Below are 13,140 nucleotides of genomic sequence, written 5' to 3'. Positions count from 1 at the left end.
TTTAACTTCTGCCTTAGAATGGATTTGTTTGGTTGCAAGTAGTGGAAACTAGCCTCAGATGGCTGTTTAAGAGCGAGGGTACAGAAGCATCTTGTGAAACTCATGAACACAGCTAAACGTCAAGGAATGGCTCTCCTCAGGGAAAGCCAGATTATCTGTCTTTCCTTCACTCCTCTTCTTGTGCATCTAGTTTATTCTTCTGTCTCTGCCAATTGGCTTCCTCTGACTCTTTATGCAGAATGGTTGCTATTCCATAGGTCTAGCCCAGTAATTTTTAACTTTACATATTAAAAACATTTGAAAGGTTTTAAAAATTCTGATGTCCTGGCCAGATAGGCTCCGTACTAATCACATCAGAATCATTCAGAAGAAGACTCGAGCACTAGTAGTTTTTTAATACTCTCCAAGGAGTTGAATTATGCATCCAAGGCTGAGAATCACTTCTTTAGCCATGTCAATGCTCTCCCTAATTCCTAATTCTCAAATGAGACATTCAAGTTTGGCCACAAATGTGTTACATGTCTACCTTATTAAAATAAATGGCTACCAGGGGCCTGTTCAAGAGAATAAAGTATTATTATAAGGTGAGCAGATACTCTAAGAAGTGCCCATATGGGGACCTTTATCTGCTTCTAAGGTATCAATTCTGACAACCATCATTACGCCACCCAAATGTTGAGACCTACTATAAAAATAGGACATTTGTTTACTCTCACAATCCATAAAATACTTGTCTACTTGCAAATAATACTTATGCCAGACCCAGTGATAAGTGTTTTGTACTTATTCTCTCCTTATGATCACGACTATTCAAATTAGGCATTATTCTTCTATTGAAAATGAGGAAAATGAAGCTCAAAGTAAACAGCAATGTCTCCAAAGATAAGAAGCTAATAATAGAGCAAGACCTGAATTCAAAGCTTACACTTTCTACATTACATCGAGCTGTTCCTGTTTCCATAAACATTAATTTTCTAAAGCATTAATGTCCTCAAAGTTGGAAAATGATCTGAGTATTTTTCATGATGCTTTGATTGAACATACAAACACAACACATGTACACACAAATTGAAAAACTATTATCAAAAATTTTTAAAAAGTATATTCCATTCAGATATTAATAAAATAATCAATCATAATACCTTTCATTTTGGAATGAAAATAAAAATAAATATAATCTTAAATTATAATGGCCTATTATTTCCTTATTGCATTATTATTTTTTATCACTGGTATTCTCCAAATATACCTGGCTGGGTCATGGAATTATACACAGAGAAATTTGCATGTATAATGGTTATGTTGTGGAGAAAAAGCAAATCACATCATAATTATGTATCCCAATTGCATTTTTCCCTAATTTGTTTTACTAGAATGAAAATTAAAAAAAAAAAAAGCACTGTTAAAAGCAAGACTATTGGTAGTGTTATATTTGATTGAAGAAGGGAAAATAACTACTAACTATGTTCCATCCAATTTAAAATCATCAAACAGCTTGCACTTACTCATTTTATTTATATTTCATTGTGATGTAACTACAATGGTCCCTATCTTGGGGTACAGCTGCTCTAGAAGCATCCATTCTGAGATTATTTTAAGGCAAAGAATAAATAACATTGTATAGCTACTTATGACTAGATTAATTCATAGGCAGGATTTATGCATTAATTAACTCCAGGTCAGTTACTTTGCCCTTTGAAGAAATATCTATTGAGAGGAAAAACTTGCAAAGCAGAAATTCATTTGGATTAGCTGCTTCCATGGTGGAAAGGCCTAGGTAGAGTGACTACAATTATAACATAAAATCAGATTTCAATTCTCCATTTTGAGAAATTACTATTTGTAATGAAAATTTTAGAAAAGATATGAGGCTATGGAAAAGTTTCTAAAAAATAATGATCCCATTTTATTCACTTCTTTAAAGGATTATATTCACATCGCTCTTAATAAAATATTTGTAACCTGAGTGTAGAGAAAGGCCACAAAATTAAACATTAAGTCAAATCAATGTGTTCTTTTTCTTCATCTAAACATTACCTCCATCCCCAATTACCAGATCTTAAGCAACTTAAAGTAGCATCATGCAAAAATTCCTTCCTCTTCAACAAAAAAACTATTCCTCCCCCAGTTCTCCCCATTTACTTTATGACATGACCATTCATTCATTCAGCTTAAGCCCAAAATATATAAATCATTCTTGATTCTTCTCTTTCATTACCCATTTCTCTTCTACCATCAAACCTAATGACTCTATCTTCAAAATATATGAATCCATGTACTTCTATCTATAGTCATTGCCATCATTATCTCTTACTGGGACTATTTCTTACTGCTCTTTACATTTTCCTTGCCTCCTACTAGAATCTACTCTCTACTTTGTACCAGGACCTTTTAAAAACACAAATTTGATTATTTAAAACTTTTCATTCATTCAACATTGCATTTCATTAATATTGAGACTATTATAGCTTACAAGATCATTCATAAGCTGGTCCTGTCCCCCTCTCCAAATTTACCTTATGCCACCCTCTATGTTAATACACCTATCAGTCACACAGGACTTCCACTAAACTCTATCTTTCGCTGGGTGTCTACAATTGCTATCCTCTCTTCCTAGCATGCTCTTTTGTATTCTTTCATTTCCATTTAAACTTTACTCCTACTGCCAGGTACCAGCTCTTTTAGCAACTGCTATGGACCTATTTGTATTCCCTCAGAATTCATATATTGAAGCCATAACCCCAAAGTGATATCATTTTGAGGTTAGGCTTTGGGGAGCAACTTAAGTTTAGATGAGGTCATGGAGGTGAGGTCCTCATTTTGGGATTAATGCCTTTATAAGAAGAGACACATGTGAAGACACAGTGAGATGGGAACCACCTACAGCTAAGAAGAGAACCCTCATGAGAACCCCACCATGTTGGCACCCTGATCTCAGACTTTCAGCCTCTGGAACTAAAAGAAAATAAATTTCTAGTGTTTAAGTCACCTAGTTTATGGTATTTTGTTATGGCAGCCCAAGCTGAGTAATATAGCAATCTAAAACAGAATCACCAATGAGTCAAGTGACCTTGTAAAATGTGCTTCCTAAATCTCATGTGCCCCATGATCTAAAATATTTCATAGCCATTTTTAATCTTTAAATGATATTTATGGAGTACTTACTATATAGTAGGCGTTGTGACCAGGTGGTAAAACACAGGAGTAAAAAAGGAACATTTTTCTGGTCTCATGGATTTTACATTACAGAGTGATGGAGGGAGAGGGATCAAAAACATAGATGAGAGGGTGTGTGTGTGTGCATGCCTGTGTGCATGTGTGATGTTGTGATTTATAATAAGAAATATATATGGGGGGGCACGTGGGTAGCTCAGTCAGTTAAGTGTCTGACTCTTGATTTCAGCTCAGGTCATCATCTCACAGTTCATGAGATTAAGCCCCACGTTGAGCTCTGGGCTGACAGCAGGGAACCTGCTTAGGACTCTCTCTCTCTCTCTCTCTCTCTCTCTCTCTCTCAAAATAAATAAATAAAACTTAAAAAAAAAGAAATGTATATTTGGTATTAATCCCGCTTCTAGTTCCTAAAACCATTGGAATTTCTGAAGTGATGAGAGCAATGAAGGTCTTTTTTATGTTAATTAATGGATGAAAGCATCTAAGGATGGGGGCTGGTTGCCAGGAGAATCAACCACTTGATTAGAGGGTTGGAACTTTCTGTCCCATCCCCTTGACCCCCTGACCTGCAGGGAGGTGAGAGGGGCTGGAGGTTGAATCAAGATTTAATCAATCCTGACTATGTAGTAAACCTTCCATAAAAAACCAAAAGGACAGGGTTCAGAGAGCTTCTAGGTTGGCATATGAAGTGGAGATTTGGGGAACTGGAAGTTCTGCCATACCTTGCTTTGTGACATCTCTTCCACTGGCTGCTCCTGAGTAATATCCTTTTTGATAAACCAGTGATCTAGTAAGTAAAATGTTTCTCTGAGTTCTGTGAGCCAATCTAGCAAATTAATTGAACCCAAAGAGGCGGTCATAGGAACCGCTGATCTATAAACAGCTGGTCAGAAGTACAAGTAGTAAACTGGACTTACAATTGGCATCCTGAGTTGGAAGGGGTCATAGGAACCCCTATCTGTATATAGCTGGTTGGTGAAAAACACAAGTGGTAACCTGGGCTTGCGAATGGGGTCTGAAGTGGCAGAGGAGGGCAGAAGGTGGGATAGTTTTACAGAAGAACTGTGCTTACTTGTGGGATCTGATGCTATCTCAGTGTAGACAGTGATGGAATTGAGTTAAACTGTAGAATAACCAACTGGTGTCCAAGCATTGCTTTGTGGTATGGGGAACCCCTACCCCCTCATACACAAACATTGCAGTTGGGTTCAGGAACGCAAAATAGTGTGTTTTCAAGTGGCTTCTCCTCAGAAACAGAATGCAGAGTATGTGTGAGTTAGGGAGTAGTGTGGCTAGGGGCAAGGGAAGGTTTCCATTTGGTGCCCATGGAGGCTTCTTTAATAAATAATATCTGAGCAATACGAGGAGGTGAGCAGAGTCATGCATATGCCAACAGTTTTGGTACACTCTCTGACTTTAAAATGAATGGTTCAATTTATCACCTGAGCTACTGTAATAAAATTGGTTTCTTTCACCTTCTACTAATTATAATATCATTCATTAAGAAAATAGCACACAGACTTTTACACAGAAGCTCTATGTCATACAACCCAAAGGGTTTGTTAAAAGGATAAACCAGTGAATTAACTTTAAGAAGTGGTTTGTAAGTTATCCAAAGGTCCCCCCCAAATAATACATAACATGTTGACAAATTTTCAAAAGTGTCAATCAGTAGGGTAACAATTGCCATATTCACAGGCCCAGGGGCAAAGGTGGTGACGCTGCTGACAAGATGTCAATGTCTAGTGTAAGAAAAGCCTGGTGACCAGCACAGGGTGGTGCCTGACAGCAAATCCATGTAGCACAAAGAAGTCAGCATGATCAAGGTGAGAGTGATGAAGGTAAATAAAAGAGGCTGACATTTAAGAAAGGTGACAGCAGCAATGTTAAATATTAAGACTTGGAATAAAAAGCTCAAAATTGTAAGTCAACAACCTACCAGGCAATACCTGCTTTTGTGTTAACCTATTAACCCCTGTATTTCTGGGAGAAGTCTCTGAAACAGGCTAAGGTGGGGATAGGATGCAGGGAAAAACTAATATAGTCGTTCAGGGGTCACTTCTGTGCCCAAATCAGGTTAGTAAGGCCACTTGAAAACTCATATGTCTCCTCTTTAAAACACCTATTATAAAGGATGGCTGTGAGGATCACACGAGAAAAATTATAATGCACTGGTATGCTCATTTTCATCCTTCTGTTTCCAGGATCACTGTACCCCACCACCTGTTTTGTCAGCCTAAGTAGTTATTTATCATCAATGAGCCACATGAATTTGTGAAATGTGCTTCCTAAACCTCATGTGCCCCATATTCTAAAGCATTTCCTCGGCATATTCAATTTTTCAATCATAGTTATCAAGTGCCTACCATATGGTAGGCATTTTATTGGACAACCATCTACTATGAGGTAGGCATTGTTCTAGGCACTGAGGATACCACAGAGAACAAAACTGACAAACACTCACTTTGAAGGCTATGCTCCCATGAGATGTTGTCTGGCATATGGTGACTATGCAATGCAAGAGAAGTGATCCAAAAATGAAATAAGATCATTCTGAGGATTAGTTGCATGGATTATAAAAGCTCAGTGCCATTTTTCTCATCCCTACTCCGGCACAGAGTTCTCTGATGATTGGCAGGGGCTTACGTATGTGTTCTGCCTTGCATATTCTCACCTGAAGCTCAACCAAAGGACACCATGAAGATGGGGCAGGATGAACACTGAAAAGAATACTAGGGCTGAGAATGGAAAAACTTGGGCTCTAGCCCCTGAATGCCATTACCATCAACACCTTAAGAAAGGCATTACAGGGGCGCCTGGGTGGCTCAGTCGGTTGAGCATCCGACTTCGGCTCAGGTCATGATCTCAGAGTTTGTGTGTTCGAGCCCTGCATTGGGCTCTGTGCTGACAGCTTGCTCAGAGCCTACAGCCTGCTTCAGATTCTGTGTCTCCTTCTCTCTCTCTGCCCCTCCCCTGCTCATGCTCTGTCCCTCTCTCTCAAAAATAAATAAATGTTAAAAAAATTTAAAAAAAAAGAAAGGCATTACATTTCTTCTGTTCTTTTCTATGGATGTTGTTGCTGTCTTTATCTCTTTGGGGATCTTTAACATATTTATTTTAAATCCCTTTCATACAGTTCTATTATTGTTCTTTTCTCCTGAGTGAATTTTCCTATGACTTGAGTTGACTCTGTTAAAATCTGTTCCTCAGTTTTCTGACCCATATATTAAATGGCTGAATCAAATATTTCCAGGGCCATATCCATCTCAGCAAAATTCAGCATATGTTTTCTAATTTTTAAAATGGGGTGGGGGAGGAAAGTAGTTACTCTGGTAGGTGTAATTTTGAGTATAATGTGAATGTTAAGCCTCTAAAAAAATAATCAGCATATAATGGGTATTCCATAAATTAGATTCTTTATTTTTAACATACATAGCTTGGGTTTCAGAACCATAAAAAACTATAATCTTGTCTTTTTTTTTATGGATAAAGATAGTGAGGCTCAAGATAATGCATGTGAGATTTTAACAGCTTTAAGTCCTTGGGGCACCTGGGTGGCTCAGTTGGTTAAGCGTACGACTTCAGCCTAGGTCATGGTCTCACCATTCCCCGAGTTCGAGCTCTGCATCAGGATCTAGGCTGACAGCTCAGAGCCTGGATCCTTTTTTGGATTCTGTCTCTCTCTCTCTCTCTCTCTCTCTCTCTCTCTCTCTCTGTCTCTCTCTCTGCCCCTCCCCTGCTCACGCTCTCTCTCTATCAAAAATAAATAAATATTAAAAAAATTTTTTTTAAAGCTTTAAGTACTAGAGCTGAGAATTCCACCTCTGTGCTCCGAATTATAAGTGAGATAATCAAAAGGCAAGGTAACATTCCCAAAGATCCAAAGGCAGAATTAATGAGCAACTAAGTTAGGATTTTAACCCAGCTCTCTTGACTTTTAGGTTTTCATTATACCATTTGTATCTAGATATTTTTCAATCTGATCTTTTACAACTTGTATATGGACTTTCCTAAAACACTGAACACAGAGGAACACAGTTCTGATTAAGTTTTGCATCTGAATTTTCCCCAGCAAGCTAAAGGTTTCCAGTGCTTTGTTCTATTGTGATATTCCCTCCCCCCACCCACCCCCCAGTGCTACACAGCCCCAGGCAACAAGGTTTTGGAGATTTGGCCTTGAATTCTTAACACCTATAGCCCATTTGGACCCAACGACTTTGCAGTGGCTAATTTCTTTCATACTCCCTCAGCACATACTGAGGTCAGGTTCAGTATGGCATAGATCAGATTTTTCAGATTTTTTCTAACCATTCTAATCTTGAGTTATCTGCCTGAACTAGCAATCTACTGCTGTATTGGTAAGGATATATTCTGCCTTTATGGAGACAATTTCATTTTAAATTACTTTTCAGGTCAAACGTTGCCATTTAATAAAGGTTTGGAACCCTATATAAAGTCAATAAAAGGCATTAAAATTACTTATTAGTCATGGTATTTTCTTTCCCTATCACCAACTAGATAATTTTGTTTTCATAGCTCCATTAGATAAAGGCTCATTCCTCATTTTTTTTCCCTTGATTTCCTTTTATAACATATAGATGTTATAAAAAAGTAAATTCCCCTTCATACACAAAAAGCTATGCATTATTACAAATAGAAATTTTAACAGAAATAAGTGTCAAGCTTCCGATTCTTAATAATTATTTTAAAATATTAGCTAGGGACTACAGCAAAAATGAACATGACTCGACCATCAAAAAGGCAAACCCTATAGACCATCTATAGGGTTTAATGTATGCTTACTTATAAACAAAATAACTTCATTTTTCAATGACTATAAGCAAATTTAACTTTACTATTTCTCACTGGAAGGGATAAAAATGAGAACACATGCACTTTCGATTCTAGTTCTGTCTAAAGGCATAGTTTCCCAACAAGAAATTGGGCTGAAGTCATTTCAATAGAGTGATCCTGACCAAGTGGAAAAGCTTAGCATGGAAACAGCATTTAGCCATGACATATTTCAATATTATTTTTTGGAGTCTATCACTATCTCAAATTGAATCCATTATGATTTAAAACTGCCTTTTTATTGATATTCATTGTTTTTCAACCTGACAATGACCAATGATTCATATCAATCTTCTTTTAACACAGGAATTAAAGAGTTTGCAATATATCTTAAACTGAAGGACACTTTTTCAATAGGTCTCAAGATTTTAATACAGTTGTCATTTGAAAAGCCTTACGTCCTCTCAGTTGGAGAAGGGTTTAGGGAAGAAGCCAGCTCCGTCGATAAGATTGTTTTTATCTGAAGCAGTGAAGGATTCAAAAATTAGTATGACATATTGATGATGCCTCTTTTTTTTTAAGGCATTTTTTTATTCTCTAAGTGCAGGAACACTGCAGTTGGCTGTCAATCATTAAACCACAAAATGAAGTCCTTTGCCTGGCAAGGAGATCTGCAACTATACCAATACTGGTAAACTAACCACCAAATTATAGCCTTTTCTCTTGCCTCACCCAGATTTCACAGGGGCTGCACACCCAAATAAATGCCTCTTGGCTACCCATTCATCTAACAGCTGGAAAGATGACACTTGACATTTGGAAACTTTCCTGTGAAGATTGCTGCAAGGCTTTCCCATTAGCTTCCTGGTGAGACTGTAAGGTCGAATAAGCTGCCTCAAAACCTGCAAAGGGTAACGGAAATACTCTAATATTCAGCCTGCGCAATTTAAATTTCTAATTCTCAAATCATAGTTCTTCAGATATTGTAGAAACCACTGGTATATTTCAGGGCAAAAGAATGCCTTTGAAGATGTGAAATTAAAATGATATTTTAAGCAATGATAATGATAACAAGTGTCTTCAAAGTTGGCACTGAAGTTCTTCTAAGCAAGAGACTTGGGCATAGAAAAGTTATTCTAAGTTTGTTTTCTAAAATCCCAGACTGTCATATTTTTAGCAACTGCTCACCTTTGTAGAGAACAGTAATCTTTAATATGAGCCACAGTAGCTATCATCCTTTAGACTTTATTTTCACATCATAAAAATTATCAGAGATAGCTTTAAAATTCTTACAATCCAACAGTGCAGGTTCTTTTTGAAAGTCAGTGAGTCCAATATAAAATAAAAATGTAAATATTCCATTATGAAGAAAATACTGTGATCTTATAAATCTTTCAGGTATAAACATTTGCCTTTGTCCTCTTTAGAAAGGTAATTCCTTTAAAAGAGATCCCCAAATCAAATAGTTTTAATAACCTGACTGTTCACTGAAGATATTAGAAAGACAAAATCCCTCACATAATCTCCAACCCTAAAAGTGGCAGAAGGTGAAAGATTTCATTTATTGATAAGAATACACATAATTCAATTAGCTTTATAGCAATGATCCTTTCGTACTGCACTCAATTTTTAATTCCCCATCTTCAAAGTGTCCTTACAATTTTCTATTCTTGTTTGTTAACTCAGTATTTTTCATGTGAAAGATTGACAAGAATGAATAGGCCTCTCTAAATGTTCAGTCATATGTCCAAAGGTAGATAAAATTAATAATATGATTAAAAAGGAAAATGAAACATTTAAAAAAATATATGCAGAAGGGCATTGAAGAAATAGGAGACATGAATGATGTAACTTTCAATCTTGAATGAATCACCATCTGGGACTGAAATCACTTTTTAAAAGTCAATTTAGTAATGCTGAATTGTACCTCATTAGCAACAATGACAGATAGGGATTCCTATGGATGTGCATCTCATGGCCTCAAATCACAAACCAACACTAGGGCAAGCCTAGTTTTCCCATGCCATTCATTCCATCAACAAATCCACCGAAAGAAGTCACAGCTCAAAGAAAGAAATGGAATAGTTAGCAATGACTGGACTCCTCCTTTCTCTTCAAACTAAAATCACAACTACCAGTTTGTACTTACTCGCTCTATGGTGGGATTTTGGCATGGATCTCTCTCCATTAGGTACTGAAATCACAAATTCATTTCACATAGCCTATTGAACTGCCATCAGATGGTAATGACTTTCTGTCACTCTTGACCTGAGGCAAATTTGAACTAGTGACCAAGAGGTTAAAGGCTCTGTATCTCATTACTAATCCCCTGAGACACCTAGTTCCCTCAACAACTACTGATTCTTTTACACCTCAATCAAACCAAAAGAAAATACACAAAAACCTCGAGCAGTAGAAAAGTAGGTCATCAACGCAAGGAATTTATGATAGTTTTGAAGAATTTTACAAACATCTATTTTAAAATGTACCCATATACTATATACAACTGAGTAGAATCACATTAACTGCTACAGAACTTCATTATAATCTTCATTAAAATATCATATAAGCCTCACTGTAGAGCTGGAAAACACTGTAGAAAGGTAAAACTTAAAAGACACCTGTGCTCTGTGATTTTATAGGTTACAAAAGACATTTTAGTCCTAGTATGAAGCCAGAATATTTGTGTCTATCTTCTAAGATTATTCTGCCACAAGAATTAGTTTCAAGGGGAATTGACAAGCTGGAAGGAATAACATAGATTCATAAATAAAATCAAAACAGTATCAGGCACCTTAACACAGATTCTTATTATAGGAATACAGCATATTAAATAAAGGATAAAGTTTGAGGAAGAAAAAAAGACTATCATTTGGGAGGATGCACATAGACAAACTCATATATGTAGTTGAACCATTGAAACTAAACCAAAATTAACTTTTTGTTGTTGATGAAAGCTGACCTCAAATGGTGGCAGTGTATAAATAATATTCTGTAACCATTCAACTTCAATTCAGTGACTCCCAAAGTCATTTGTAAACACAGCAACCAGAAGGTTTTTTTGTTTTGTTTTGTTTTGTTTTGTTTTTAATGCTTAATGTCCCAATGCCTCCTTTCTTATTCTCTGCAGTTCTTCATAGTCTTTGAATTTCACAGAAAGAATTCTACCTGGAAGAAACCAGGTCTTCTTTTCCTTTTCATTATTTACCTATATTTGAAGAATCTCTATATAATTTCTTTCCTTTATTTGAATTTCTATCCCTTCTTCTATGCTTTCCATATTTATTCTTCCACTAATAACGCTTGTCTTTTGTCACTCAATATTTATCTTTTTACCACTACAAGTGCTTTCCTTGCAGCAACATGTATATTTAGTTGATCCCTTCCACTACTAGTAATAAATATTGTGGTGTTTTAATGTTGTATCTAAGGGATAGTAAATTTAAATTAATAACATGGCTAAGGATTGCTCTAATGATGTAATCAAACCAGTAGGTTTTGAGATGATGGTTTCCATATATTTGGAACAATTTTATTTAACAAAATGTCCTATGTTGGTAAGATCATCTTCTCAGAACTACCAGGACTACTTCAGGGAAAACAAGCCTCTTATCTAGGATTAGAATTTAGAAGAATTTAACCTGTATTCTATTTCCACGTTTGTTCTTAGTAGGGGATGTACCATGACGAGATACACTCGATGTACCTCTACTTTTTGTAATAAAATTTGTTTATATGTTAATACTAAAACAAAGTAAATTCCCAACCTTCTAAACAATCGTATTTTGGTAAATTAGTAACATTTTTGTAAATTAATAATGACACTTTGTAAATACTTTTGGTAAAGAAGGACCTTAGACACTTTATAGGTTCCCTTAACAAGTTGGTTGCATCTAACAGACTTACTGGATTAATTTCTTCTCTCCATTCCCTATGTGAGACATACAAAGGGAAGACAAGGAGTGTTGAATCTTTGTAATGGGTAGAGTACCCTGTGTGCCTATGGACTTCTTATTCCACCACTGAGTTGTGTATTTATTGAGTCAGTGTTATGTTCCTCACCCCATTTGTGTTGGTTATAAATGTAAAATAAAATCATATAAATTGAAGAGCTATAGGAATGTGAAAAGAAAGGGGCTAATTCTGTGAAAAATAAGTTGAATGCTTTCAAAAGATATAATAAAGGGGAGTTGATGAAAAAAGAAGTCATTGCATCAAATAAGATGTGGGTTAAACAAATGAAATGACAAAAGACAACCATACAAAAATCCAGAAAATTGCTTGGTATGTTTCTTGAAGGTAATGCTCTCCACTTTAAAAAACAAAACTAGAAGTTGTAGGTGGTATATTATGTATAGGTTTACACAAGAAACATGATAGAACTGTAACCCTTGGCTACAAAAGAATTCAACCCTGCTTTTTTTTTTTAAAGAAAAATGAAAAGGAGAAAATATCTATGTTTTAAAATAAAATGATATGTTTAACAATGTATATATCCTTTTTACAATTTCCACTTTGACTTTTTCAAATTTATCAACTAATTATTGATTTTTGTTTCATAGAATAAGAGACCTTTTTTATATTCCTATGTTTGTTTTTTAAAGGAATGTATTTGATTTAGCCAATTCATTGTTAATGAATGTTTTGGATTTACCTATATAATTAAATGCTGCATCTTTATCCTCAATTAACAATTAGATTTACATGTTTAATTATATTAATTGAGCTAACTGTCCCTCTTTTATTTCTCTGGAAGTCAGGAGATGTGGAATATTAATAATCTTAGAACTTTTCTAGCCACTTATTCTGGTTAAGGTATATATACACTTTTTAAATGGTTATTTATTTTTGAGAGAGAGAGAGAGACAGAGAGAGAAAGAAAGCATGTGCACATGGGAACAGGGAAGAGGAAGGGGCAGAGAGAGAGAGGGAGAGAGAGAATCCCAAGCAGGCTCCACGCTGCCAGTGTAGAGCTTGATGTGGGGCTCAAACCCATGAATTATGAGATCATGACCTGAGTCATGACCTGGGTCATGGTAACCAAAAAATGTACAATGTGTAATAGAGGCTAAACAAATAGTAGTAATTATTACAACTAACAAGTAAATATAACAGTTCGTTCCAAGGAGGATAAAAACCAAGGACCACTTCTTTCGTGAGTCTTCTCTAATAACT

At 35.9% G+C, this 13,140-nt stretch overlaps 1 protein-coding gene across 1 annotated transcript in view; it reads right to left on the bottom strand.

Annotated features, from left to right (window-relative positions):
* The window catches only part of DPYD (dihydropyrimidine dehydrogenase), an 850,732-nt gene that overhangs the window by 401,681 nt on the left and 435,911 nt on the right, over positions 1-13,140 (bottom strand). The window lies entirely within an intron of this gene.

The sequence above is a fragment of the Panthera pardus genome, unplaced genomic scaffold (genome assembly GCF_024362965.1).
Source record: "Panthera pardus isolate Hobbes unplaced genomic scaffold, ASM2436296v1 HiC_scaffold_11, whole genome shotgun sequence".
In the NCBI taxonomy this organism is placed as follows: domain Eukaryota; kingdom Metazoa; phylum Chordata; class Mammalia; order Carnivora; family Felidae; genus Panthera; species Panthera pardus.
Note: the sequence above shows the minus strand (reverse complement) of the source record. Positions and strands in the feature narration are given on the sequence as shown.